This window comes from Chanodichthys erythropterus, chromosome 24 (assembly GCF_024489055.1).
Source record: "Chanodichthys erythropterus isolate Z2021 chromosome 24, ASM2448905v1, whole genome shotgun sequence".
In the NCBI taxonomy this organism is placed as follows: Eukaryota; Metazoa; Chordata; class Actinopteri; order Cypriniformes; family Xenocyprididae; genus Chanodichthys; species Chanodichthys erythropterus.
In genome coordinates, this window is record NC_090244.1 from 18,731,319 (window position 1) to 18,759,082 (window position 27,764).

General features: G+C 36.3%; 1 protein-coding gene across 4 annotated transcripts in view; it reads right to left on the reverse strand.

Moving 5' to 3' along the window:
• Positions 1 to 27,764, reverse strand: part of otud7a (OTU deubiquitinase 7A) — a 99,154-nt gene that overhangs the window by 61,533 nt on the left and 9,857 nt on the right. Inside the window, exon 1 of one of the 4 annotated variants that reach the window (XM_067380061.1) lies at positions 25,213 to 25,314. The exons of 2 other annotated variants lie outside the window; for them this stretch is intronic. The gene's annotated coding sequence lies outside the window, so the exon portion shown is untranslated. Of the gene's footprint in view, positions 1 to 12,298; positions 12,695 to 25,212; positions 25,315 to 27,764 lie in introns of those variants that run through there. One more of the 4 variants, XM_067380062.1, reaches the window with a different exon arrangement.

The following is a 27,764-nucleotide window of genomic DNA, read 5'->3' on the forward strand; positions in this document are numbered from 1 at the left end:
CAAGAATGTTTAAATCCAGAGAAATAAGCAGTTTTAACCAGGACACGGACCGCTTCCATGGTCGCCTGTCAATGATATCATTCCCGCGTTACCCTTGATTTATTTTGTAGAAACCATAAAAAAACACCAAAGACGCTTTAATATATTATGTGTTTTATTAGACAAGGTGAGCAACTGGATACATTCATAGACAGAAAACTAATCATGTTATATAGCTCAACACAGAAAGTGTTATTGTTTAAAGGTGCCATCGAACGTTTTTTTACAAGATGTAATATAAGTCTTAGGTGTCCCCTGAATGTGTCTGTGAAGTTGCAGCTCAAAATACCCCATAGATTTTTTTTAATTATTTTTTTTTAACTGCCTATTATGGGGCATAATTAGAAATGCGCCGATTCAGGCTGCGGCCCCTTTAATTGCTCGCGCTCCCCGCCCCCTCCCGAGCTCTTGACTGTATCATTGCATAAACAAAGTTCACACAGCAAATATAACCCCCAAAATGGATCTTTACAAAGTGTACGTCATGCATAATGCATGCATACATCGGATTATGTGGGTATAGTATTTATTTGGATGTTTGCATTTGATTCTGAATGAGTTTGAGGCTATGCTCTGTGGCTAACGGCTAATGCTACACTGTTGGAGAGATTTATAAAGAATGAAGTTGTGTTTATGAATTATACAGACTGCAAGTGTTTAATAATGAAAATAACGACAGTCTTGTCTCCGTGAATACAGTAATAAACTATGGTAACTTTAACCACATTTAACAGTACATTAGCAACATTCAAACGAAACATTTAGAAAGACAGTTTACAAATATCACTAAAAATATCATGTTATCATGGATCATGTCAGTTATTAATGCTCCATCTGCCATTTTTCGCTGTTGTTCTTGCTTGCTTACCTAGTCTGATGATTCAGCTGTGCACAGATCCAGACGTTAATACTGCCTGCCCTTGTGTAATGCCTTGAACATGGGCTGGCATATGCAAATATTGGGGGCGTACATATTAATGATGTTACGTAACAGTCGGTGTATTGTTGAGATTCGCCTGTTCTTCGGAGGTCTTTTAAACAAATGAGATTTATATAAGAAGGAGGAAACAATAGAGTTTGAGACACACTGTATGTCATTTCCATGTACTGAACTCTTGTTATTTAACTATGCCGAGGTAAATTCAATTTTTAATTCTAGGGCACCTTTAAATCTCGTTTTCTTGATTTACCGCAAGTACCATGTTTTGCCATGCCTAATATCGATCTTGCTTACTGCAGTGTGCAACAAGTGTCTCATAAAAGCTGCCGTTATAACAACTTTCAACACACAAATGTATCTAATATGATAAAACAGCGCTGCTTTACCCTACATACGCTTGACCTAAAGAAGCAGAAGTGGTGACTGCGGCATAATAAATGTCCCGCTGCTCTCAAAACGTGTGTCGCACTCATCTCTCGTTAGCAATTGCTCCAGCGGCCTCGTTCCGCTCCACCATCACCTGCCCCTGCTCTGCTTCATACTACAGTTCTAGTTAATAATCTCATCCATGAACATGATTTCTGCTCGAGTGCTATCCAGATTCTTTTCCTCCCACCTCCCATGATTCCGCGAAATCAAGGCGTCATCAAGCTACGCCTTTGTTTTGAATAAGCGACCTCTAGCGCCTAAAATTTACATTGTGTGCCTTTAACTAATAGTAAAATTGACTAAAACCACCATTTAATTCAAAAGGGATAGTAAGTTGGCAGTCAAACTACAACCACAACTCTTCAAGTGCGAAAACCATATGAGTGCAACAGAGTGCCCCAATGTTCCCACTGAACACACATTAAAGGAACACTCCACTTTTTTTTGAAAATAGGCTCATTTTCCAACTCCCCTAGAGTTAAACAGTTGAGTTTTACCGTTTTCAAATCCATTCAGCCGATCTCCGGTTCTGGCGGTACCACTTTTAGCATAGCTTAGCATAGTTCATTGAATCTAATTAGACCGTTAGCATTGCGCTTAAAAATGACCAAAGAGTTTTGATATTTTTCCTATTTAAAACTTGACTCTTCTGTAGTTAAATCGTGTACTAAGACCGACAGAAAATGAAAAGTTGTGATTTTCTTGGCTGATATGGCTAGGAACTATACTCTCATTCAGGCGTAATAATCAAGGAACTTTGCTGCCGTATCATGGCTGCAGCAGTGCAATGATATTACGCAGCGCCAGTGAGCCCCTGCTTGCACAGGGAACATGCATTGCAACCATGGAGACGTTTGTGAGAGACGCTGCATAATATTATTGCGCCTGCTGCAGCCATGATACAGCAGCAAAGTTCCTTGATTATTACGCCGGAGTGAGAGTATAGTTCCTAGCCATATCAGCCTAGAAAATCACAACTTTTCATTTTCTGTCGGTCTTAGTACATGATTTAACTACAGAAGAGTCAAGTTTTAAATAGGAAAAATATCAAAACTCTTTAGTCATTTTTAAGCGCGATGCTAACGGTCTAATCAGATTCAATGAACTATGCTAAGCTATGCTAAAAGTGGTACCGCCAGAACCGGAGATCGGCTGAATGGATTCGAAAACGGTAAAACTCAACTGTTTAACTCTAGGGGAGTTGGAAAATGAGCCTATTTTCAAAAAAAGTGGAGTGTTCCTTTAAACAAACATTTTCCTCATAAATCACTTATGCAATTACAGCTTAGGACAGTTATGAAGATAGAACAAATAGATGAGTCTAATTATGGCTCCAGCACTGGCTCATTTGGCTCAGTCTCTGATATTGTGTGTTTTTGTATAATGTCGAGCATCTGTTGTTGTAGTTCTACTGCATGTTGTGCAAAAAGCTTCTCACGATCAGAAGAACTTGCTTCTGTGCTGAAGCCCGTGTCACCACAAGAAAAAGCATCAGGTGAGAGGTAGAGAAAACAGACCACAGCAAAACCACACAGTAGCCTGTTTACTCTTTGAAAACAGTGAGAAACTAGCCCAGAGATTAAATGTATGATAACTTAATACTCAATACACGACAAAGAGAAAACTCACATAAACAAACATTGAATGAGTGACCCAAATATCATATAGATTGTTGAGGTGGAAACTTTTGATTTAGGCCAATACGTAACCACCTAAAAACCATTCAAAACATCCCAACAATGGCCGAATAACTTCTTACATAACCATTCATTCTGAAAAGGAGGGATGTTAAGTGTAGCACTTGGACAAAACCAAATAAAATTACAAAATTAGTCAAAAAATAGCCAATAAATAAATAAACAGCAGCAGCAGCAGCAGCTAACAACCAATCAGAAGACCCTAGCTACACCCTGGCATCCATCCAGAACAAACCCAAGCACAACTCTACAGAAAATGTAATAGTTCTGTTACATTTACATTGTTGTTAATTGCTAATCGTTAATTGCAGCTAAATTCCTTTACTCGACTTGAATCCCTGTAGACATGCTTCTGGCTGCACATTGCTTGTTGTTTGCACTGCTGACAAGTGAGAATTTAACTGAGACTAAGGTGCCCGCACAGCACTATTTCCGTCAAACATCATCCCTTAACATTAACACCAACTTCCCATCTGGTGCTTTCTACTTATTAGTAGTCCACAACTTTGATGTATGAATATTTATGAGCGCAATCAGTTCTAGAATGTGTTGGAGGATGAACAACACTGTGAAAGTATGGAGTCATAACATACCAGAACATCCTCACGGAGATACAAAAAACATAAAAGGACAAAAACACACAGGATAACTATGCTAGCTAACTATGCAAAACAGATGACTAAACTGACAAAATTGTCTGACAAAACTTTTATAAAATGTCTAATTACCAACTATCAGTCTTAAATATTAAAATACCGAATCCAAATTGCCATACTATAGAGTGGATAGTACAAAATCTGTTGATCAGATTGTTAGCATGCTAACATTCAGAAGCCTGTTGTCGTTGCTGTTACTGTAGGTTACAAATCCCAACTGATGGCTAATTACAAGCACCTAATTTATCCATGTTCATTGCTGCTGTGAGACAAATCAAAAACCACTAAAGTGTTCAGGGATTTGAAAGAAGAATCAGCACCCTCCTGTGAAACTGCGCCTCCTTTATATTTAGCAACAAGCCGGAGAAGATTCAGTCTCTCAGACCTAGTTAGAGAGAAACACTCCTCTGTTCAAATGACGACATGAGTGATCAAAAAGGGAAAAAGACAAGTCGCAAAGTGAGATTTTTCCTAAACTCTTCGCAATAATGTTTGAATTATCATGGCTAATTGAATAAACAAGGTACTTTTTTGTCTAGATCTGGTAATTTATTCATAAATACATAAAAAATGCAATTCATACATACAGTGACTTGAATACTTCTATTCATGCTCATGTATGTTTTAATATCTGTATTGCTGTTCATTTGGACATTTAAGGGGATGTAAAGTAAAAAGTATCAGGGTGATACAACAACAACAACAACAAAACGCATTAGTCCCAATAAAGATATGTGTAATATTACAAAAAAAAGTTTATTTTTTTTAGGTGAATGCTGTTTAACAATTATTAAGCACCAGAATAATCAATTTTCAACAATGAAAATGATCAAATCAGCAAGTTAGAATGATTTCTGAAGGATCATGTGACACTGAAGACTGTAGTATTGATGCTGAAAATCCAGGCTCATAAATCATCTGCTGTGTTCCTCACAATATTATCAACATGTTTGAGTTTGAGCAGTTAATTTGAACTAACACAGAAGTACAAGACGGTCTAATTGTAAATGTAAATCTGACTTGCAAACAAAGGAGGTCTAAAACACATGCACTTGATATCTTGTTAAAGATATTGTCTCTATGGGCTGCACGGCCTCATGGGTTCACCTCACCCACGTGACCTGCACCTGCACACCGGGGAGGTATGGGGTTTGGTGTTTTGCTGACTAAAATCGTCCGACAACCCAGCAGCTTGATGCATCTTGATGTGTCAACAAGCCCAAAACAAACACTACAGCATATACTCAGTGTTCTCCACAATATTACACTTTTTTTTTTTTTAAATCCTGTAAGCTGTATCTCCACTTCCTACATGTTCAGAAACAATACATAATATTCCAATTGTCTGATTTAATACAACACCAGGGTTGGCGCCAGAACCCACGAAGTGACCTTGTGGCGCCTGCTGTACAATATACATTGTCCTCCACCATCATGACAGTTGAACTTGTCAAAATATAATAGTGAATAATTATACATGGAATTTAAAACCTGAAACAACTTTAAAGGGATAGTTCACCCAAAAATTAAAATTCCATCATCATTTACTCACCCTCATGTCATTCCAAGCCTGTAAAACTTTCATTCATCTTCAGAACACAAATGAAGATCTTTTTGATGAAATCTGAGAGATTTCTGTCCCTCCATTGGCAGCTATGGGACTATCACTTTGACGCTTTAAAAAGTTCATAAAGAGATCATAAAACTAATCCATATGAATTGAGCGGTTTATTCCAATTTTTCTGATCACTTTATATGACTTTACAAAGTGTTCGTCATGCAGCATGTCTAATCGTGTAAGTACAGTGTTTATTTTGATGTTTACATTTGATTCTGAATGAGTTTGAGACTATGCTCTGTGGCTAACGGCTAATGCTACACTGTTGGAGAGATTTATAAAGAATGAAGTTGTGTTTATGAATTATACAGACTGCAAGTGTTTAAAAATGAAAATAACGACAGTCTTGTCTCCGTGAATATAGTAAGAAACGATGGCAACTTTAACCACATTTAAAAGTACATTAGCAACATGCTAACAAAACATTTAGAAAAACAATTTACAAACATCACTAAAAATATCATGTAATCATGGATCATGTCAGTTATTATCGCTCCATCTGCCATTTTTCGCTGTTGTTCTTGCTTGCTTACCTAGTCTGATGATTCAGCTGTGCACAGATCCAGACGTTAATACTGGCTGCCCTTGTGTAATGCCTTGAACATGAGCTGGCATATGCAAATATTGGGGGCGTACATATTAATGATCCCGACTGTTACGTAACAGTCGGTGTTATGTTGAGATTCGCCTGTTCTTCTGAGGTCTTTTAAACAAATGAGATTTATATAAGAAGGAGGAAACAATGGAGTTTGAGACTCACTGTATGTCATTTCCATGTACTGAACTCTTGTTATTCAACTATGCCGAGGTAAATTCAATTTTTGATTCTAGGGCACCTTTAAAGTTGGCATGAAATGGAAGTTACGATAGTCTTTTCTTCCCTGTTGTGTCATATATCCGAGTGAAACAGCTTGTTGAACAAGAATAAAATGTAGGGCGGGACTTGATTTTATCCATGGGGAATTGATTGGATGGTTGTGGTTTGCTATTGGTCGATCTCATGTGACTGACAGGTTGTCCCGCCCTCACGCCAGTAAACATGTCATCAGAGAAGAGAAGAGATAACGCTGCAAGAGGGAGGGGAAGTTATTATGATTAAAGATTACGAGGGCACATGCATTTAAAAAAAAAAAATAACGACGTGCGCTTATGGAATACTGCAATATTCCATAAAAAATAAAAATGGTCAACTTCATGGTGACTTTAAGTACAGCAGAAGCATGTGTTCTGTGTTTCTGGAGATCAGTGAGGCTGGGCAGGGCAACATTGTGCCCACTGGATGCCAGGAACACCAGATGGAGTCTCCACACCCCTCTGCTGGGCTCAGTTTAATGCCAGCTTTTCAAATTAGACTCTAATGTGCAATCTAATAAGGGTGATGATGATATAATATTTTCTTTAGTTACTGCTACTCTTGGTTTCGGAAAACAAATTCAAAACACAACTAAGTATGACATCATATTGTTCTCAGAGTTTCAAAATGAATGAAGTGTACTAAAACTTTTTCCAAGCATAAATATAAACAGAAAACAAAATAATATATTATATTTTTAGCTATATGTTTGATATATTTATATTTGGCAAACTACTTTTATATGTATAGTTATATATTTATTTTTACATTTTATATTAAATGACTTATGTCACATTATGACAAAAATATTCTTACATAATCTTAGCATGTTTTGAGTTTGTATTACGATCGAATAGAAACGACTAAGTGACTTTTTCATCAAATATATTCACCAACAGTTTTTTCCAATTAAAAAAAACCTTTGTGTCACTGCAACAATATAAAAAGTGTATGGTAATGACAATCCGCGCAACATTAAAGACAGTTATGAATAAGCTGTCTCCGTGATCGTGTTTGCTGTGTCTTTGCATTCTCAGGAACAGATTCTTCACTGATATCTTCAGATCTTCACAGATACCAGACTCGTTCGCACTTCAGTTTACACATCTGTCATGTGGTTAAACACTTCACTGCATGTGACATGACAAAATTGGGGTTATTTTCATGGCCTCATTTCAGAGAACCCATCTGGCTTTATCGATATAAATATAAAAAGATCACTTGATATCTAAGTTACAGTTTTGTAGCCTTTAGTCTGTGTGTTGTGAGTTGTCAAAATTAACTGTTACAAGATATACAATACAGATTTAATATGTCTGCTTATTCATTTCTCTTCCCTAGGGAAAATAGATTAAAAAAATTATTGATGACTCATCCTGCACTGCACAGATTGTTGTCCAATCAAATGCTCTCCAGAATGAGAAAGCCCCGCCCCCTAAAATCACCTGTGATCAGCAAGCATCAAATCAAGTATCGTTTTTGTATGCTTTGCTGTTTTGTTTTTTTTATTATTATTCTTTGATGTTTTATGACTAGAAATATTTTTTTCCAGTATAATTACAACCAAAAAAATTATGGTATTTATGAAACAAAATTTGGTTCCATATTGTAGTATTCAGATGTATCTTTGTTATGATTGTATGATTTTTCAGTCACTTTTTCATTCTGGATTTTTTTTACTATTTTCAAAATATTCAATTGCTAAAATAAAAAGAAAAAGAAATTTTTTTATTTTAGTGTACACCTAAAAGTCGACAAAATTAAAGGTGCAATATGTAAGAATTTTGCTGTAAAATATCCAAAAACCACTAGGCCAGTGTTATATATTTTGTTCATTTGAGTACTTACAATATCCCAAATGCTTGCAATTATTTGTAAATCGTGAGAAAATTGCAATTTTAACCAAGGCTCCGGGACGTGTGAGGAGTCGCCTGTCAATTGCGTCATACCCGCGTTATCCTCGGTTTCCACTTTTATTTTGTAGAAACTATGGAAACACCAAAGATGCTTTAATATTGACATGTTTTAATAGGCAAGGGAACAACTGTTTTGATATATAGACAGAAAACTAATTGTTGTTATATAGCTCAACACGTTTAGTCTTATTGTTTAAATCTATTTTTCTTGATTTTTTGCAAGTACCATGCTTTACCATTCCTCAGAGAAAAACACTATTTTGTGAAGTAGCTAACATAGCATAATCAGATGCAGCTTTATTTTTAGTAACAGTAATACAGCAAACAGAGCTGTGGTACCTCATACACATGACCGGAAAATCGGAAGCGGCGCCGATGACTGTGTCATAATAAAAGTCCCGCTGCTCGTGAGGCGTGTGTTGCGCAATCGCTCCAGCGGCCTCGTTCAGCTCCACAACACTCGGTCCTGCTCTGCTTCATTAACGTTAATAAACGCATCCATGAACATGATTTCTTCCCGAGTCCTATCCTAATTATTTCCACCGGCTGTGAAGTGAAGACCACATGTCCCAAGATTCCGCGCTCAAATTTGGCGTCATCAAGCTACGCCTTTGTTTTGAATAGGCCTCTAGCGACCTCTAGCGGACAGAAAATATTATATATTGCACCTTTAACTCTTAATATACACATTTAAAATTTCTGTTTAATTTATCTTCCCTTGGAAAATAGATAAAAATGACTGATGACTCATCCTGCACTGCACAGATTTTTGTCCAATCAAATGCTCCCCAGAATGAGAATGCCCCACCCCCTAAAACCAACTGTGATTAGCAAGCACCAATTCATTTATCTAGTCTACTTGCTCGGTTTTTTTTGTTATATTTTTGAGTTTATTTGTCCTTAAAGTGCTCCTCTATATGTTCCGTCCAAACTTCCCGTTTCAACAGGAAATGCGTCAACACGGGGAAAATAACTGGGCTTGTTGAGCGATTTTAATTGGGTCTTTAAAATAAATAATTGCCAATGCAATTGTACAAATCAGTACATTCAAGTCTCTAAAGATCCACATAGTAACAACAAGGATTCAGCCAAAAGACATGCTTGTAAAACGAGGTCTCTGGTTCTTAATGCACATTTATCTTTGTGTGGACTTCAAATCAAATTTTCGATAAACTGTGCTACAATTTTGTGGTAAATGCAGAGACAGAAAGAGATTGCGATTCAGTTGTGACATGTTGTTCCAGCCTGATGTCATGATGTCTGGTCTAAACATGACTGATGAGCTAAGAGGCTTATTCAGTACACTGAGTCTACAGTACATTTGCCAAACCAGACATATTATGATAATGTGTTCAACTGTGAACTGAAAACCTCTTTTGAATTTCCTGTACAAGACAAAGCTGCAATTTAAACTGTGAGTCTAAATGGCTGAAAGATCAACAAAAGCCTTATCTCACAGTAAAATAGATTTAAAAAAACAATTAATCACAGCCGTAAATGCATTACACTCTAAAAAATGCAGGGTTAAAAACAACCCAAGCTGGGTTGAAAATGGACAAACCCAGTGACTGGGTTGTTTTAACCCAACTGTTGGGTTAAATGTTTGCCCAACCTGCTGGGTAGTTTTATTTAACCCAACTATTGTTTGAAAATGACTATATGGCTGACTTAAAATGAATCTAAAATGAAATTAAAATGTTCATTTATTAAACATATTAATAAATGTTAATTTTCAAGATATTTTGGGTTTATTTTAAGTAAGCAATACTGTAATTTTTAAACAATAGTTGAGTTAAGTAAAACTACCCAGCAGGTTGGGCAAACATTTAACCCAACTGCTGGGTTAAAACAACCCAATCGCTGGGTTTGTCCATTTTCAACCCAACTTGGGTTGTTTTTAACCCAGCATTTTAACCCAGTTGTGATGGCTCAAGGTAGTAAAAAAAAGATACTAAAAACATCTAAAACAGTTCATGTGACTACAGTGGTTCAACCTTAATGTTATAAAGTGACGAGAATTCTTTTTGTGCGCCAAAGAAACAAAATAGCGACTTTATTCAACAATATCTAGTGATGGGCGATTTCAAAACACTGCTTTATGAATCTTTACGAATCTTTTGTTTCGAATCAGTGGTTCAGAGCGCCAAAATCACGTGATTTCAGTAAACGAGGCTTCGTTACGTCTTAAGTGTTTCAAAACTTCAACAGTTCATGTGATTTTGGCAGTTTGATACATGCTCTGAAACACTGATTCGAAATAAAAGATTCGTAAAGCTTAAAAAAAAATGTCATTTACAAATCGGACTACTTCTCTAATAAAGATTTTCAGTGAAAATATTCCATATTATATGTGTAAAAAATCTCTCTTACAGGATGTTTTCTGTCAAAATTCAAAGCAAAAACTTAGCTTTTATTTATTAATTAAAACCATAATGGAACATTTTGAGGTCCTCTGTTTTGAATAATTCCAGTATTAGCTTTCTCTTTTCTGTGAAAAGAAAAATGAAATTGATATCAACCACAAACACATGCCTTATTATTATAAACATATGTTCCAGAATGTCATACACACCATGGAGTTTGTGAAGCTAAAGGGATATTGTTACACTGGACACTGAACCGCAGTCACGGGAAGTGCTTCTGCTGTCGGAACCTGTTCGAAAGCAGCATATTCAATGACTGAATTTCAATGCAGGGTAGAAAAGGCTATTCAGCCTCTGAATCAATCACTCACTTCCAATCTCTCCTCCTCCAGCCACAATGGTTAGCTTGTGAGTGTGTGTGTGGGTATGGATGCAAAAAGCCGGACGGAAGTATGGGAAAGAGTATATGTACCGGATCTGCTGAAGAAGACTCAAGCCTTTATCAAGAGCATGTCAATGTGTTCGGTAATAACTCCAGTCGTACAAGGTACAACCAAACAACTGATTCTAAATCTCATATCACGTCAGAAGACTAGCATATAGTGGTCATATGGACTACTTTTACTGTGTTTTTTTGTTTTTTTAAAGGGTTAGTTCACCCAAAAATGAAAATTCAGTCATTAATTACTCGTTCCATACCTGTAAGAAAAAACCTTCTCAGAAAGCTACTAAAGACATATTTAAAACAGTTCATGTGACTACAGTGGTTCAACCTTAATATTATGAAGTGACGCGAATACTTTTTAAAAAACAAAATAGCGACTTTATTCAACAATATCTAGTGATGGGCGATTTCAAAACACTGCTTCATGAAGCCTCGAAGCTTTACGAATCTTTTGTTTCGAATCAGTGGTTCGAAGCTCATCTCAAACTGCCAAAGTCACGCCCCCCAGTGGTGAACCATTGAAATTTCGAAACACTTATGACGTAACGAAGCCTCGTTTATTGAAATCACGTGACTCTGGCAGTTTGATACATTCATGATTCGAAACAAAAGATACGTAAAGCTTTGAAGCTTCACAAAGCAGTGTTTTGAAATCGCCCATCACTAGATATTGCTGAATAAAGTCATTGTTTTGTTTTTTTGGTGCACAAAAAGTATTTTCGTCGCTTCATAACATTAAGGTTGAACCACTGTAGTCACATGAACCATTTTAAATATGTCTTTAGTAGCTTTCTGGGCATCTGAAATTGTTAATTATCTTGCTGTCAATGGAGGCCTCCCTGAGCCAACGTATTTTATCTAAAAGATCTTAATTTGTGTTCTGAAGATAAATGAAAGTCTTACGGGTGTGGAACGACATGAGGGTGAGTAATTAATGATAGAAATGTCATTTTTGGGTGAACTAACCCTTTAAAGCTTGACAGACCTAATCCTCATTTGCTTCAAATAAACGTATTTGGATATTCCTCAAAAATTCACCTTTTGTGAATTGAGAATGATGACAGACTTTTATTTTGTATATCTCATGGCTGAGCATTGTACTCCATACAATGCTCAGCCATGAGATATACAAAATAAAAGTCTGTCATCATTCTCAATGACTAAGAACCACTTTAAAATGAGTGATTAACTCTTACTAGCTGAGAAAACATCTATCTGCATATATGATTCCTTTTCACAACTATGGCATTTGAAGAAATGGTTTCATTAATTTTAGATGGGTTTATTAATGCTGGTTCGTCTGACACATTAGATTCAATGTGCACTTCTGCACAAATATTACCAAAGATCAATGAGGTCGGCCACGGTGGATCTATCTCATCTCTTGCATGAGCACTTAGAGAGCTGACTTCTGCGGGTTCAGGTCAAGTCTTTTCGCGTGGAAACAAGGAATGGGGTTAAGTGTCATGAGGAAAGCGCTTTTCGTCACCCCCTCCTTCCCTTTCTAACTCTGTCCCTGGCGCCTCGGCTCGTGATCTGGCACGCGACGACATCTCGGAACATCTGCATCTGCGGCCGCCAGTCAGACCCGTCTGGGCGTGTAAGTGTTTGTTCCACCAGCTGACAGAAAGCTCAAAAATCCAGTTCTCACTGCAGCAGCAGATGCTGTAGCCAGCAACAGGGGTCTACACAAACCTGATGGAAGGAGATAGGCATTGAAGGCGCAAACGTGCATTTTGGAGGCCAGCAAACCAAGCACCTTGTTTACACTTTACGTATAGACAGTACAATGTCTAAAATAAAGTGTTATCTTATACTGAAGCAACAGTTTGTGTTGACCTTAGAATGCCTATATTGTTCATAACACCGATAAAAACATATTGGTGCAGTTCATAAAACCTCTGGATTTAGATGGCAACTGATTCATGCACCAATCATATGCATGTTTAAAGGATTAGTTCACTTTCAAATAAAATTTTCCTGATAATTTACTCAACAATACCAGACGCGGAATAAGGGTCTTATCTAGCAAAATGATCGGTCATTTTCGAAAAAAAAAAACATAAATGTATTATGCTTTATATAAACAAATAAGTTTCGTCAAAACCGCACTTTCGCATTCTTCAAAAAGCTTACGCTGTATGTCCTATGCCTTCCCTATTCAACTTACAGAACGAACGCAGCGCCAGTTCCATTTTTTTCCGTAAGTAGAATAGGGAAGGCGTAGGACATACAGCGTAAGCTTTTTAAAGAATAGGAAAGTGCGGTTTTGATGGAACCACTAGGAAGGCGATAATTTGAAGCATATACATTTACATTTTTTCCGAAAATGACCGATAGTTTCGCTAGATAAGACCCTTATTCCTCGTCTGGTATCGTTTAAAGCCCTTTGAAGCTGCACTGAAACTGTAATTTTGACCTTCAACATTTGGAGGCCATTGAAGTGCACTATAAGGAGAATAATCCTGGAATGTTTTCATCAAAAACCTTCATTTTCTTTGACTGAATAAAGAAAGACATGAACATCTTGGATGACATGGGGGTGAGTAAATTATCAGGAAATTTTATTTGAAAGTGAACTAATCCTTTAAACAGGGTCATTGCATTGCTAGCGGGGCGAAAGGTAATGACGATTCTAGTCAAAATGATGTGAACTTTTAAAATGAATAGAAATAGGCATGCAATACAATTTTAAAGAGAACCTATTATGCCCCTATTCACAAGATGCAATATAAGTCTCTGGTGTCCCCAGAATGAGTGAAGTTTCAGCTCAAAATACCCCACAGATCATTTATTATAGCTTGTCAAATTTGCCCCTATTTGGGTGTGGGCAAAAACACGCCATTTTTGTGTGCGTCCCTTTAAATGCAAATGAGCTGCTGCTCTCTGCCTGCTTTCCAAAAAGGGTGGAGCTTCAACAGCTCACGCTTCAGTTGCTCAACAACAACAAAGCCGGAGAATCTCATTTTCATTTTCGGTTGAACAATCCCTTTAACTAACAAAAGCCAGGTTCTTAATGATATCATCCTCTGGGAAGTGACATAATGGGATTGATTTTGGTGGGAATCTATACAAACATCAGCAATGCTTAACATAATTAGCAGTAGCAGCAAAATATTAACAAGGTGTTGGATTTAATCACTCGAAATCGGTATGATTATATCAATAATCTTAAAACTTTAATGGGCTTTGTCACAAAAAGGCAGTTACAAGTAGTAGAGCAACCGCTCCATTCGGTGTTGTTTTCTGATATTTTCTAATTTAATAATAATTTTCAATTATTTGTAGAATTGGTAAACAGCAAGCTTACCTATGCTAATTTCAATTGTCTCATTAGTCTCTCCATTTTACAAAGATTTGTGGATATCTTGGATGCGCAGAATTTGCAATATACACAAAAATTAAGTATTGAAACGGCTCAAATGGGATTTCAGCTAAAAATACCCCACATATCAATTATTATAGCTTGTCAAATTTTCCCCTATTTTTGTTTGTGTCCCTTTAAATGCAAATTAAATGCTGCTCTCTGCCTGCTTTCCAAAAAAAGGGTGGAGCTTTAACAGCTCGTGCTTCAGTTGCTCAACAACAACAAAGCAGGAGAATCTCACGCAGCCAAAATGACGATTGTCAGTAACTGTGTTCAGCCTTACATTGTTCAAACTGGAGTCGACTTTTAGAATGAAACTGGACGTTTCTGAATGGTTAGTGGATAAATTTATGTAGTTGCTGTGGAGTTCAACTCATCGACTAGCATGTGCCGCCATGTTGATCTTTTGTGCAAAACCCGTATGGATGCCCACTATACATAGCGTATCTGTTTGCCAAACAGAGCCATACACATTTTAATCTACACCAAAACTTGTGACAACTTTTTTATAGGATGACATCAAAACGCACATAATTTTATCAGTAAAAGGCAAATTGGTTGGAAACAGGCTGGAGACAGCAAATTACGCAAACTTTTGCTCTGATTAGCTCAAAAAGTGGAAGGAAACTTGGGTGTTGACACACAGACTCTTGTTTTTCTTTTTCTCTTTCTGTGGTTGGGCGGGAACATTATTTTGTTCATGTAGTTCTTGTCAAACACACTAATTTTCGTGCACAACAGTAGCCCTGCAGCAATAAAAATGGCTACAAAGATTTTCCAAATTAAAAGAGCCAATTTCCTCTTGTAAACTCAGAGATGTTGATTTGTATGGAATTAAATGACCAATTACTACATTTGTCAAAAATCAGTAATTGAACTCAGTTGGTGGTTTGGTTCTGAATGATGGGAGAAACACATTATCGTTTCTGATTTAGTCTGAAATAAAATCACCAGCTAATGCCTGTAAATGGTCAAATTTTCCCACATAAAAAAATTACTGTCCACATAGAGGTAAGGCAAACAACAGACTTAGCTTAGCAGCTTTAGCATTCTCTGTATGCATGGCTTTGGTCCAATCCTTTTCTAGTAAAGGCTCTGTGTTTGGGCCTGGACTCTCCACGGATTGGCAAGGGAACAAACAGAACCAACATGGCTTTGAACGCAGCGGTAGGTTGGGCCGGCTGAGCCAGAACCGGGCCTCTCATTGTGTTTCTCTCTTGTTCCTGTCCTACTTTTCTGCCATCTGAACAAGAGCTCAACTAATGCAACATCAGTTGACCCAAATCTAGAGGGGTCCATCAGGTGTGATATACATGAAGACAATTCCAAAGATTTCCCTAAGTGATATGTAATTTTGTTTGTATTTCCAGTGTAAGGCCCTACGATTTTACGAGTTTACAGTATAACACTGAACGTCACAGAATCTGACACATTTTGGATGAACAAATCAAAAGCAGGGCTGTACAATAAATCAATGATATGGACAAGAGTTTTTGAATATTAAAGCACAAAAGACTACTATTTAAATATAAAGTTTTTATGTTCTGCATGTCTCTGTGTGAATGAGTTTCTACAGTTTAGTCTACTACACATATACTTCAGCAAAAATGATGGCCAGAACACACCAAGCCGACGCCGACAAACTAGTGGTGACGAAAGCAGACTGCGGGATTGGCTCACGTCGGCAGCGTCTTTGTCCAAAGTTGCCCTGACACACCAAACCGACGCTAAACAGCCGACGGCCAAGTAGCACGTCAGTTTTGCACCTGCGTGTGATGAAATGCTTTTCCGAACCAGCAGGTGGCAGTAGCTGAACAGCCAATCAGAATGATCAGATGGACCGACGAGCTCCGACGCCAATTAAACATGTCGAATCGGCCGAAAAAAAGCCGACGAGGACCAACTTCAGCCGACAGTGCTGAACACAGTGAGAAAAACTGCCCGACGGCCGACTGCTTGGTGTGTTCCTGCCTTTACTATAGCATTTCACCATTTCATTTGAGAAAAACCTGTCATTTCATATATACAGAAACTTAAAGGTCTTCATGACAACCTTTCAAAATAAAAGTTTGGTATAACTTAAAAAAAAAAACATTTTTTTGCTATTAAAAATTGTATACTTTACTATTGTACAGTATAATGTACTTCTCGAAGTATTATTATTATTTTAAATTATTACAACTTTATTTTTTAAGCACTATGACCATTTTTTCTCCATGTTTTAATTTTAATAGTAAACTTTTATTGTGTAGCATGTTTGCCAAAAAATAAAAGGAATCATTATATTTTCTTTTGATTACATTTTAAAATATAACTTAATCATTTTTGCTTGATACCTTCATTTTATTACACCATTTTTGATAATAAATTTGTATATCATAAATTCAGAAAAACTGACAACAAGGAAAATCATTTTATACGCACCATTACTGTAAAAATGTTAATAAATTATTAAATTGTTAAAGTTATATAAATTGAATTGGTTAGTACGGAAGCCCTGAACCGCATGGTGAAAAAAAAAAAAAAAAAAAAACTTGGTAGGGAGGAAAAAAAAAACGAAAAGTTATCTCGTTATTTCAACATAATAAGTCGTTATAACGACATAATATCTCGTTATTTCAACATAATAAGTCGTTATAACGACATAATATCTCGTTATTTCAACATAATAAGTCGTTATTTCAACATAATAAGTCGTTATAACGACATAATATCTCGTTATTTCAAGATATTAAGTCGTTATAACGACATAATATCTCGTTATTTCAACATAATAAGTCGTTATAACGACATAATATCCTGTCATTTCAACATAATAACTCTTCATTATCTATCAAGTATGATAAAGTACGTACACGTGATAACGTCCCCAGTGGCGCAACGCTAAAGTATTGACCCGCCAGTCTAGCTTTTACTGCGATCGCCGCGGTTTCGAATCCGCCTTTTGCCGAGTTCGCTCTTCTCTAGTTTCACATCACATATCAAAAAAGGCATTTATTTTCAATAAAAATTAAAACAATGTTATAAAAGTGCAAATAACCTGCCTAACGAGTGTTTAATAACATTAAAAGTATTTATTGGGCAGGGTTAGCAGCATGTTCGATATTACCCACTAGAGGGCAGAATAAGACAGGGAATCAATTAAAGAACGCAATAGTTATGTTGAACTACTGTTACAATTTGGTGCTCCAAAATCCCAGAGGTTTATCATGGGAATTTGCGTTCATCCCAGGCTAACCTTTATTGAGGTTAAATTTATTAGACCATAGTAAATAAAACAATTTACAGTGCAAATGTCAGGGGTGTCAAACTTACAGCCCGGTGTCTAATCTGATTTGAACTATAATAAAACATAGAGATGCACTAGTCCAGGGGCCAAAAACGTTTTTAAGAGGGTTTTTTTTTATTTTTTTATTCTGGGCTTGCAAACAAACTGCTTTGTAATATTTTCTAAAGATATAAAAATCAAAATAGGTGCTAATATATTGAAATAATAGGACACGGAGTGTCTATTTACAGTAAGTGCAAATAGCGTCCCTTGTTGACAAACACTCTTTACAGTATAGCTCCAGTGTCTGGTTGGGCCACTGAAGTTTAAAAAGGGACAGTTGTATTTCGATGTATTCAGTGGCGTAACAATAGCATGAAGGGTTTCAGATTTTGGCTTTTACAGCGATCGCTGCGGGGTAGAATCAGCATTTTGCAGAGCTCACCCAATAATAGAGCTCACTCCTATTTTCTCATCATATACATTTTCAATAAAATGAAAATAATGTTCAAAAAGTGGAAATAAAATGTGAACAAGTGTTTAATAATATTAAAAGTGTTCATTGAGTAGGGTTGGTGGAAAGTGGAGGGGTTTTATTCTCCCAATAATGCAGCATCCATTTAATATTTTTAATAAATATAATCACTCTATATGATATTATTGCATCCTGTACAAAAATACTGAGGTACAGTATCTGCCAATACTAGCCTACAGCATCTAAATACTATTTACACTTCTTGCAAAGAACTGATAGGCTACTTTTACATGGTGTCAATAGAATATATCGCTATTTTCACCTAGTATGAATAGCATATTGTGAAAATGCTGCTATTGTCATTTAGTATAAATAGGATGTCTAATAAATTTATGGTCTAATAAATTTAACCTCAATAAAGGTTAGCCTGGGATGAACGCAAATTCCCATGATAAACCTCTGGGATTTTGGAGCACCAAATTGTAACAAGTAGTTCAACATAACTATTGCGTTCTTTAATTGATTCCCTGTCTTATTCTGCCCTCTAGTGGGTAATATCGAACATGCTGCTAACCCTGCCCAGTAAATACTTTTAATGTTATTAAACACTCGTTAGGCAGGTTATTTGCACTTTTATAACATTGTTTTAATTTCTATTGAAAATAAATGCCTTTTTTGATATGTGATGTGAAACTAGAGAAGAACGAACTCGGCAAAAGGCGGATTCGAAACCGCGGCGATCGCAGTAAAAGCTAGACTGGCGGTCCAATACTTTAGCGTTGCGCCACAGGGGACGTTAACATGTCTATGTCCTTTATCATACTTGATAGATAATGAAGAGTTATTATGTCGTTATAACGACTTATTATGTTGAAATAACGAGATATTATGTCGTTATAACGACTTAATATCTTGAAATAACGAGATATGATGTCGTTACAACGACTTATTATGTTGAAATAACGAGATATTATGTCGTTATAACGACTTATTATGTTGAAATAACGAGATATTATGTCGTTACAACGACTTATTATGTTGAAATAACGAGATAACTTTTCGATTTTTTTTTTCCTCCCTACCAAGTTTTTTTTTTTTTTTTTTAACCATGCGGTTCAGGGCTTCCGTAGTTAGACATGCTTTATGATTATTAAAATTTAAATAAACCATTAAAATGGAATCAATAAATTTTTAAACGGAAAACACAGAATTTGGGAAAAAAAAAAAACATAAGAGTGAACATTGAGAAAAAGTACAACATTCCATATTGTTTTTATTTTAATTTTATTTTTTTAATACATTGTTTTTAAATTGTATTATAAGTCTCATGATTTCAATTATATAGGCAAATAGGCATTTTGATTCATAATATTTAAATTAACCATTAAAAAAAATCCAGAAAAATTAAAACAGAGAAAAAAAAAGAATTTTGGAAAAAATAAAATGGAATTCATAGGGCCCTACTATCAAAATTATTAGCATTTCCATCAAGCATATCTGACTGATGACATTACACCGCATTTACAGACAGTGTGGGTGAGGGTTGATCATTTCTCAACTTTATTGGTTCCCAATTGCTTGAATAGTCGACTTTGAAAATATGTAGTTAGTTTTGGTACACAACAGCTTGTTGTTGCCTCGTGAGAGAGTGCTGATGGGAAACAAAGGCTCAGCAGGACATTAGGTGGAGCTGACGTGTCTGTTGAGATCGCTTTGCCTGCTGCGTGTCAGTTTGTGTCTGGGCTGTCATTTTCTTGCACCCATCCCCCATGACAGAGTAAACGCCACAGTACGAATGTCACCGCTGGCCACCAGCCCTTCATTATGTGCGTGTGTGTTTGTCCAGCAAGGGTGTGTTTGTGCCAAAACACTCAGTGTCCCTCTTGATTGCATTTTCACTGTCTCACTTCACTGTGTCTCAGTGTGGCTTTCTTCCAGATATGATTGACATTGCCCCTCTCTTCCCTTAGAGAAGAGCCCAAACATCCATATCCTTCACCCCTCCTTCATCCTACTCTTTTTCGCCTTTCCCTTCTCTTATGCTATAGAGAGATGCTTTCAGTCTCATCGGATTGTTTTAATTCATGTCCTACTTCTGCCTAGTTGAAGTATGCAGACATCCTCCAAACATAGTAGAATGGCCTACTTACGTCCAGTGAATATAATATGGAAAGAATATGAAGTTGTTCACCCAGCTTCAAAGAAAAAAAAAAACTTTGAACATTGTAAAAAAAGAATTGTTGGTTTAACTTAAAAAAGTAAGTTACCTGGTTGCTTTAAAATTTTGAGTTCATTGAAATTAAAAATTTGAGTTAATACAATGAAGGCGATTGATTTAATCAACATAAACTCAAAAAATTATGTTATCTGAACCACATTTATTATTGAAGTTTTGACAAAAAAAAAAAGTTGTGTTAACAAATCATGAAAATATTTTTTTTAAAATGTGTGTACTGTATATAACTGTGCAGCTTCAAGTTTTGGAGTAGCCTTTTCAGCATACAATTTACCACAAGGACTGTTGGGTAATAGTAAAGAAACAAGTGTACACTGAGTGCACATAGTGGCCATAAAAGGCGGCGCTCATGAGCATTGTTCTGAAACTGAAGCTGACAAATAGGACACACTACAGTCTTGTGGACTTCATGGACATGTGCAAACAGGCGGCTTATCAAGTTAGACAGCAATTAACTAGTAAAAGTCAACCTAAATGGTGTTTGTAACTCATTTTATTCCCAAATGTCCATCACACACTAGAGTGGATTTCACAGCGGGTAGTTAGGAACTCAGATTTAGGAACTAGCCAGCAGGGTGGTCCCCAGAGAATAAATTTTCCCCTAGGGCCATTTTCCCAGTTGCATTCGCACCGCCCGTAGGAACTCTGAAGTGACGTAAGCCGTAAGTAATTTAAGTGCGGCATTCAACAACGTCATCAACTGTAGGATGGAGGACGCCATGATCGGAGCTGTGCTTTTGTTGTGTGTCATGAGATTTGTAATAACGGAGATGGAATGTAGATGTATAAGTTATGCGATTGAAAGAGCAAAAAGGAGTGCTAAGAGACAAAGTCTACTATGACAACTTGCAGTGCTGCATATTATTGAGACAATGCCGCGGACAAAGGCAACAGGTAAATGCTATCTTTCGCTGTTTTCCATGTTCGTGGAGTTAGTTCAAGGAGTAAACATATTCATTATCTGTGCATTTACACAACTTTTTAAAACTAGAGGGTGCCACCAGCGTTTCATATGGCCAATCAACGTACGCTTATGTCACTGGTAGTCACCATTGTGCTGGGTTAGACCTTACTCTGAAGTAGGAGCTAATTTAGTCCTCCCAAAAGGCATTCCTATAACTAAAATCGTTCCCAGTTCCTACAGTGCGAACGTGCCAAAAACCGGGTTCTTCCGCCAATAGTTATGGGAACTATGAAACCGTTCCTCCAGTGCAAAAGGCCCTCAGGATAGAGGTAAAACAAGGCGACCTCAACTCAGGGCAAGTTGACATGACAACAATGTACTTTTTTGGCAGCAACATTTTCAAAATGATCACAGATCAGTGTAAACAATTAAAAACGCTGTATTATGCTGCCAGGCCAGTAGGTGGCGATGTTACATGAGCATGACGTTGCACTTTTCATAAATACGCGTTTTTGAATTTTACACAGAGATGATAAAGGTATTGTTTTCAAAAATGTGCACTTTAAAACCGGTTTTCAAAAGGTTGAATTTTCAGGCCCGCCAAAAAACTGTTGTCGTGTAAATGAATGACCAAAAAGCATAAAAGTTTCAATTTTTAGTTGAAAAGGGTGTCATGTAAAAAGCCCCTCAAATGTAAAGTATTTTAAGAGTTATTACATTTTGATGAAAGAATATTTCAATGGAATAACATGTAACGATGAATTGTTCTCCATACGACACATTCATTTAGCAGAAATTGTACATTTTAGCTGCCTTTTTTAAGCTAATCCTACACCACCCTCCACACATTTTATCTATTGTTCACAAAACAGAAAAGATCATGTCAAATAAAAACAAAAGCAAAAAAGCAGCCTCTTACAAAATGTCTAAACACCTCCTCAATTAAAAGATAAACAGAGAAACTTGTTGATAATGTTAGCACTGTTAACACTTAGTGGCCATTAGGCTACTTAATAGATGCTCAGATGCTACAAGATGCTCAAAGTACAGTGCATGTTGACTAATGGTAAAGTCATAGCCTAAACATGTTTAGCTGTAGCTTCAAAATCAATGAAATTGAAGACACAGCTTCTCAACTGTGCTGTCTACCACAACACGCTATTAGCATGCTAACTGTGTGTGTAAATGTATAGGCCTATTAGCTTTGAGACAAAGCAGCATGAAGACATACTAACCACTAATGAACCTCTTAGGCAACATAACTAAGGATTATTTACTTCTGAAATCATTGGGAGTGAATGAAATACTCCTTAAAAGTTCAAGGTGATACAATGACACATGCTAACAACATTACTGCAACATCCAGTAAAACACAGGGCTCCACTTGTGACATCAAGTAATGTCTGGTAGGTTAAAAACCATTCAAGTGTGTACTGAAAGTCCCATTCAAATTTTTACTCCTGAAGCTGTTCTTTAACTACAATGGAATCAATACCAATTTAATTTCCACATCCTCCTCAAATGCAAACATCTTATAGATTCCTGTAAATGAATCAGTGTTTGAGTCACACTCGTCTAATGTGCGTAACCTGTTAAAAAGCAAAACCGTCAGCTAATTAAATTTCCAGGCCCACACAGAATTGTTTTTTAAATTTTTGTAGCTTATTCTGGAGGACATTTTTGCAGAATAGACTTAAATATGGTAATAAAAACATTTAAAAAACTCCATTTGGATCATTCCATGGCAACACAATCAAAGGTTCACGGCTAAAAAAGGTTTTTTCTTTCTTTCTTTTTTCTGATGAAAGAAATACATGAATGAAGAAAAAAAGCCAAAATATGAAATGCCATGGAATCATATTTACTGAGTAATTCATTATTTTGTAGAAAGGACAAAATGACAATGAGAATCAGTAAATATTCCTCCACAACATTTAAAATTTTGGCTTGCATCACTATTTATGTTTGACTTTCTTCAGAAAAAAATATATTTAAAAAAAATCAAAATTCAGCCAATGAAGTTTTTAAAATTTGGCCAATTAGACATGGAATGACACATTTGCAAATGAACCAAAAATATTTACATTTATTTGAAAATTTTAATAAAATATTTAAAATTATTTAAAGAGCTTCTGTCCAAAATCCTTTCAAAATACAATGTCTAGTTCAGTCATGAAACTCTAGATGGCACAGGATATGTAACAAGATATACATGACCAATCAGATCCTTAAAGGATTAGTTCACATTTAAATAAAATTTTCCTGATAATTTACTCACCCCCATGTCATCCAAGATGTTCATGTCTTTCTTTCTTCAGTCAAAAAGAAATTAAGGTTTTTGATGAAAACATTCCAGGATTATTCTCCTTATAGTGGATTTCAATGGACTTCAGATGGTTGAAGCTCAAAATTACAGTTTCAGTGCAGCTTCAAAGAGCTTTAAACAATACCAGACGAGGAATAAGGGTCTTATCTAGCAAAACTATCCGTCATTTTCTGAAAAAACAAAACAAAAAAACAACTGTATATGCTTTATAAACACAAATTATCGCCTTCCTAGTGGTTCTGCCAAAACTGCACTTTCGTATTCTTCAAAAAGCTTATACTGTATGTCCTATGCCTTCCCTATTCTACTTATGGGAAAAAAAATTTAACTGGTGTCGCGTTCGTTCCATAAGTACAATAGGGAAGGCGTAGGACATACAGCGTAAGCTTTTTGATGAATACGAAAGTGCGGTTTACAAAAGTGAACATGAAAGTGAAGAATACGAAAGTGACATGGAGGTGAGTAAATTATCAGGAAAATTTAATTTGAAAATGAACTAATCCTTTAAATAAGTGTAACTTCAGTACATCCATCAAGAATCAGTGGTTCCCAAACTGGGGTACGTGAGGTGACAATAGGGGGGGTACGCAAACAAAATTCTGAGTAGTTCATTTAATTCTACCTTAAAATAATATTAAAATCAAGCATTTATTTCTAATTGCCAAAATGTCATAAATCCAGCACATTTAATCAGATTACCTCATCATTTGCAGTCAAAAATTACTGTATCCACAAGCAGCATGCATATGATAGATTGCGTGCCGAATCTGCTGCCTTAAATCGCGCTAAATTACTGTCGTTCTCGACAATGCACCTTTGTAAAAGTCGGGATTTAGCACTTACTGGCATGAAGAACAAATATAGACACAGATAGTGGATTAATTTCGATTTAAGACTCAAACTTTCAACATACCTTGTGTGAGTTCTTGTATTTAATGATGACGACGAGCAAGAATGCAATTGTTCCCAAATATCCACACGACTGCAAACGTGACATTATTATACAACAGGTCAAATTATTGTCAATTAAATTAAATGTAGCCTACATTTTAAACACAGTACTGTCAGTATTTACTCTATTTTGCAGTGAAATAATAGTTCTAACGAAAACCACAGCAGAACTACAACACACGTCTGTGTTTCGAGAGCAATTCTGAGGCTTTGAACGAATCGTGAGAGTCAGTGATTCAATGATTCATTCACAGCCACTTGCTTCATTACTGAATGAATGACTCGATGACTCACTCATAAAAACAGTGACTTGCTGCCACCTACTGGCGGTTTTAGTTTAATATTTAAAAGTTTTACTTCGTTTTACCATCATTGCACATTTCTCTATTGAATTTTTTTTTTTTTTTTATTTAAAACATGATTTATTTGATAAAGTTATTTATAAAGGTAAGAAAATGCACTGGAAAATCAATTTAGGGGGCAAATATTGTCCCTTAATGGTAAAGGTGTGACTGCAGTCTAAGTGGAAGAGAGGGGGTACGCAGAAGGATGGTAATACCTTCAGGGGGTACTCCAAGCTAAAAAGTTTGGGAACCACTGATCTAGATCATCACCTGACCCCAAACAAAGCCATAACCTCTACCATCAAAGGTCAAAACACACAGCCTGTCTCAGAACAGTGACCTTCAGTAACCCTGTCCTCAAACCTCCATCATAAGAGCTTCTCACCCTGTCCGTCTCAAATATGTTCTTCAGCCTCACGCCAGCGAGTCCTGACCTGACCCAACGTCTGTCGGATTGAGGGGCATATTTAACCTGTCAGGTCCTCCGTCCCATAGCCTCTGTTCCTGGTCCAGTCTCTGAGCTGTCAGCCAGATTCCTCACCACACTTTGAGTTTCTCCACAGACTGTCAGTCACATCTGAAGTTTGACTCTCGGCTTATGAGGACATGCTGATCTTTCTTGAGGACATCTCTACTAGGCAATAAAGCATGTGACTTGTTTTAGTCATGCCCTATAAGGGGTGACATCATGATGTTTGGTTACAAAACACTCAAGAATCAATTAAGTGAATTGTGACTATTGTTGGATAAACTATTTCTTGAAAAGCTATGAGTTTACATTTAAATTGCAGTATGATTACATAATCATTTTTCATTTTTTCTGGATTTGGTTCAGTATTGTGCTGTTCATTTCTCCTACTTTTACATTTTGATTATGTTTGCCGTCATCTAACACTCCTAAAACACAAATAATTTAATAACACTGTTAAATGTAATCTTTAGCAAATCTCAAAATGAAAATCCATTTTCCATACTGCGAAAAAAAAAAAAAATACATAAATGAAGAAGAAAGCCAAAATGTTAAATGTCATGGATTGATATTTACTGAGTAATCCACTATTTTGTATAAAAGGACAAAATTATAATGAAAATCAGAACATATTCTAACATGGCATTTCAAATTTTGGCTTTCATCACTATTTATGTTTGTCTTTCTTCAGAAAAAAATATTAACAAACTCAAATATTTTAGCCAGGGAAGTTCCTGAAATTTGGTCAGTTAGACATGTAATGACAGTTTGCAAATTAACCAAAATATTTACATTTAATTTAAATTTTTAATAAAATATTCAAAAATATTTAAAATAACCATCTTATTTTATCTGCCAAAATTCAGTACACGCTTAATCTCTGGTCAGCATAAACTGGGATTGTCAAACTGTTTCAGGCTCCATTTACACTAGTGCGTTTTCATTTTAAAACGCACGTTTTGCTATGGTTACGCCTGTCGTTTACACTACGCCGACGTTTTCAAACCCCGTTTTAGTTTGAAAATGCCAAGGTTGCGTTTCACTGTGAACAGACCAAAATGGAGACTTTTGAAAGCAATGGTGTGGCTGCCCACGTTCGCACTGTGTATCCTTGACGACCGTGTAAACAATAACATGGAGACTGAACTGCTATTAGCTAGTGTGTAATCTTTGCTAGCTTTTTCATTTTTGTCATTTTTAGCTTCTATTGTGCAGTTGAATTTTTTTTAATACTGCCGCTGCCTACATGCGCAAGAGGCAACTGTTTACACTTCTACGCGCATGCCTAGTGTGCATGAACGGTCATGTGACATGCGTTTTCGTTTCTGAAACGCTGTGGAAACGCCAGTGTAGACGGGGATCGTTTTCATTTTAACGCAGTTTTAAAACAAAAACGGACTATTACGAATGCTGCCTTAGAAGCTGCAAATTCATTATAATTCCTCAGACAGGTCCACATTCCACTACAAACTAATTGACTCGCCATATTCTCCTAAAAAACCTCTGCACTCATCTGAAGTGCTTCTGTATGAGAAATATCACACAATCTTAAACTCATCAGCACACATCTCAGTGGACACTCTTCATTCATGCGATTAAAATGAACATTATCACTAAGGTCAACACATACAGGTAAAGCACATGCCCTTTTACTAAGTGTAACAGTTACATTAAACTAGGGCTGCAACAATAAAACAATAAAAATCTAATGAAAATCGAGTAATTGCTCAATAAATCAAAACTTAGTATAGACATTAAGCACGTCTGTGTGCTGCACATGGAAATCGTCTGCCAGTCATGTCATTTTACAGTAGGGAATAATGCATTTCTATGGACACATCTCACAGAACACACCTGAAACACAGTGGAGGAGACAAAAGTGTTCAATGCAAACTGTCCTGAACATGAAATTCTCTTTAAACAAACTCGTATCAAAACCACAAACTATACAGGTAGCCTGTTAACTGTCAGTGTCCTGCTATTGAGCTTTGTTTATTGCTTTTTTTTCTCTATTACATATTATAGTAATCATCATAAATTTGGTATCATTTGAAAGCTTAAAACTGGACATTGTGTTACCATGAAAACGGTACTTAATGGGCATGATGTACACATTCAATTTGAAACAAAACTTGTTTAGACATGAATTTTGTATTTTTGAGCCCGAATAATTTTGGAAAACATGTATTTTATATATAATGTTATTATATTTTGTATAAAATGTTGGTGTGTTTAGTTCAGTATATGCGCACACCAGCACTTGTTCACTGAAGTCTGTGAATTTTAAAAGTTACCATGAAATCAAAACTGACAATTCTTATTTAACTACCCAGAGTTCTTTGCCACTGGAACCACTGAAAAAGAGGTGCCATAACTAAAACGTAGAGAAAAGGTGTCCGAATTTGCATAATTCTGCTCTTTTCTATGCCATTCTGGAGTATAAACAATGTGAGTAGTGTGTTCACACT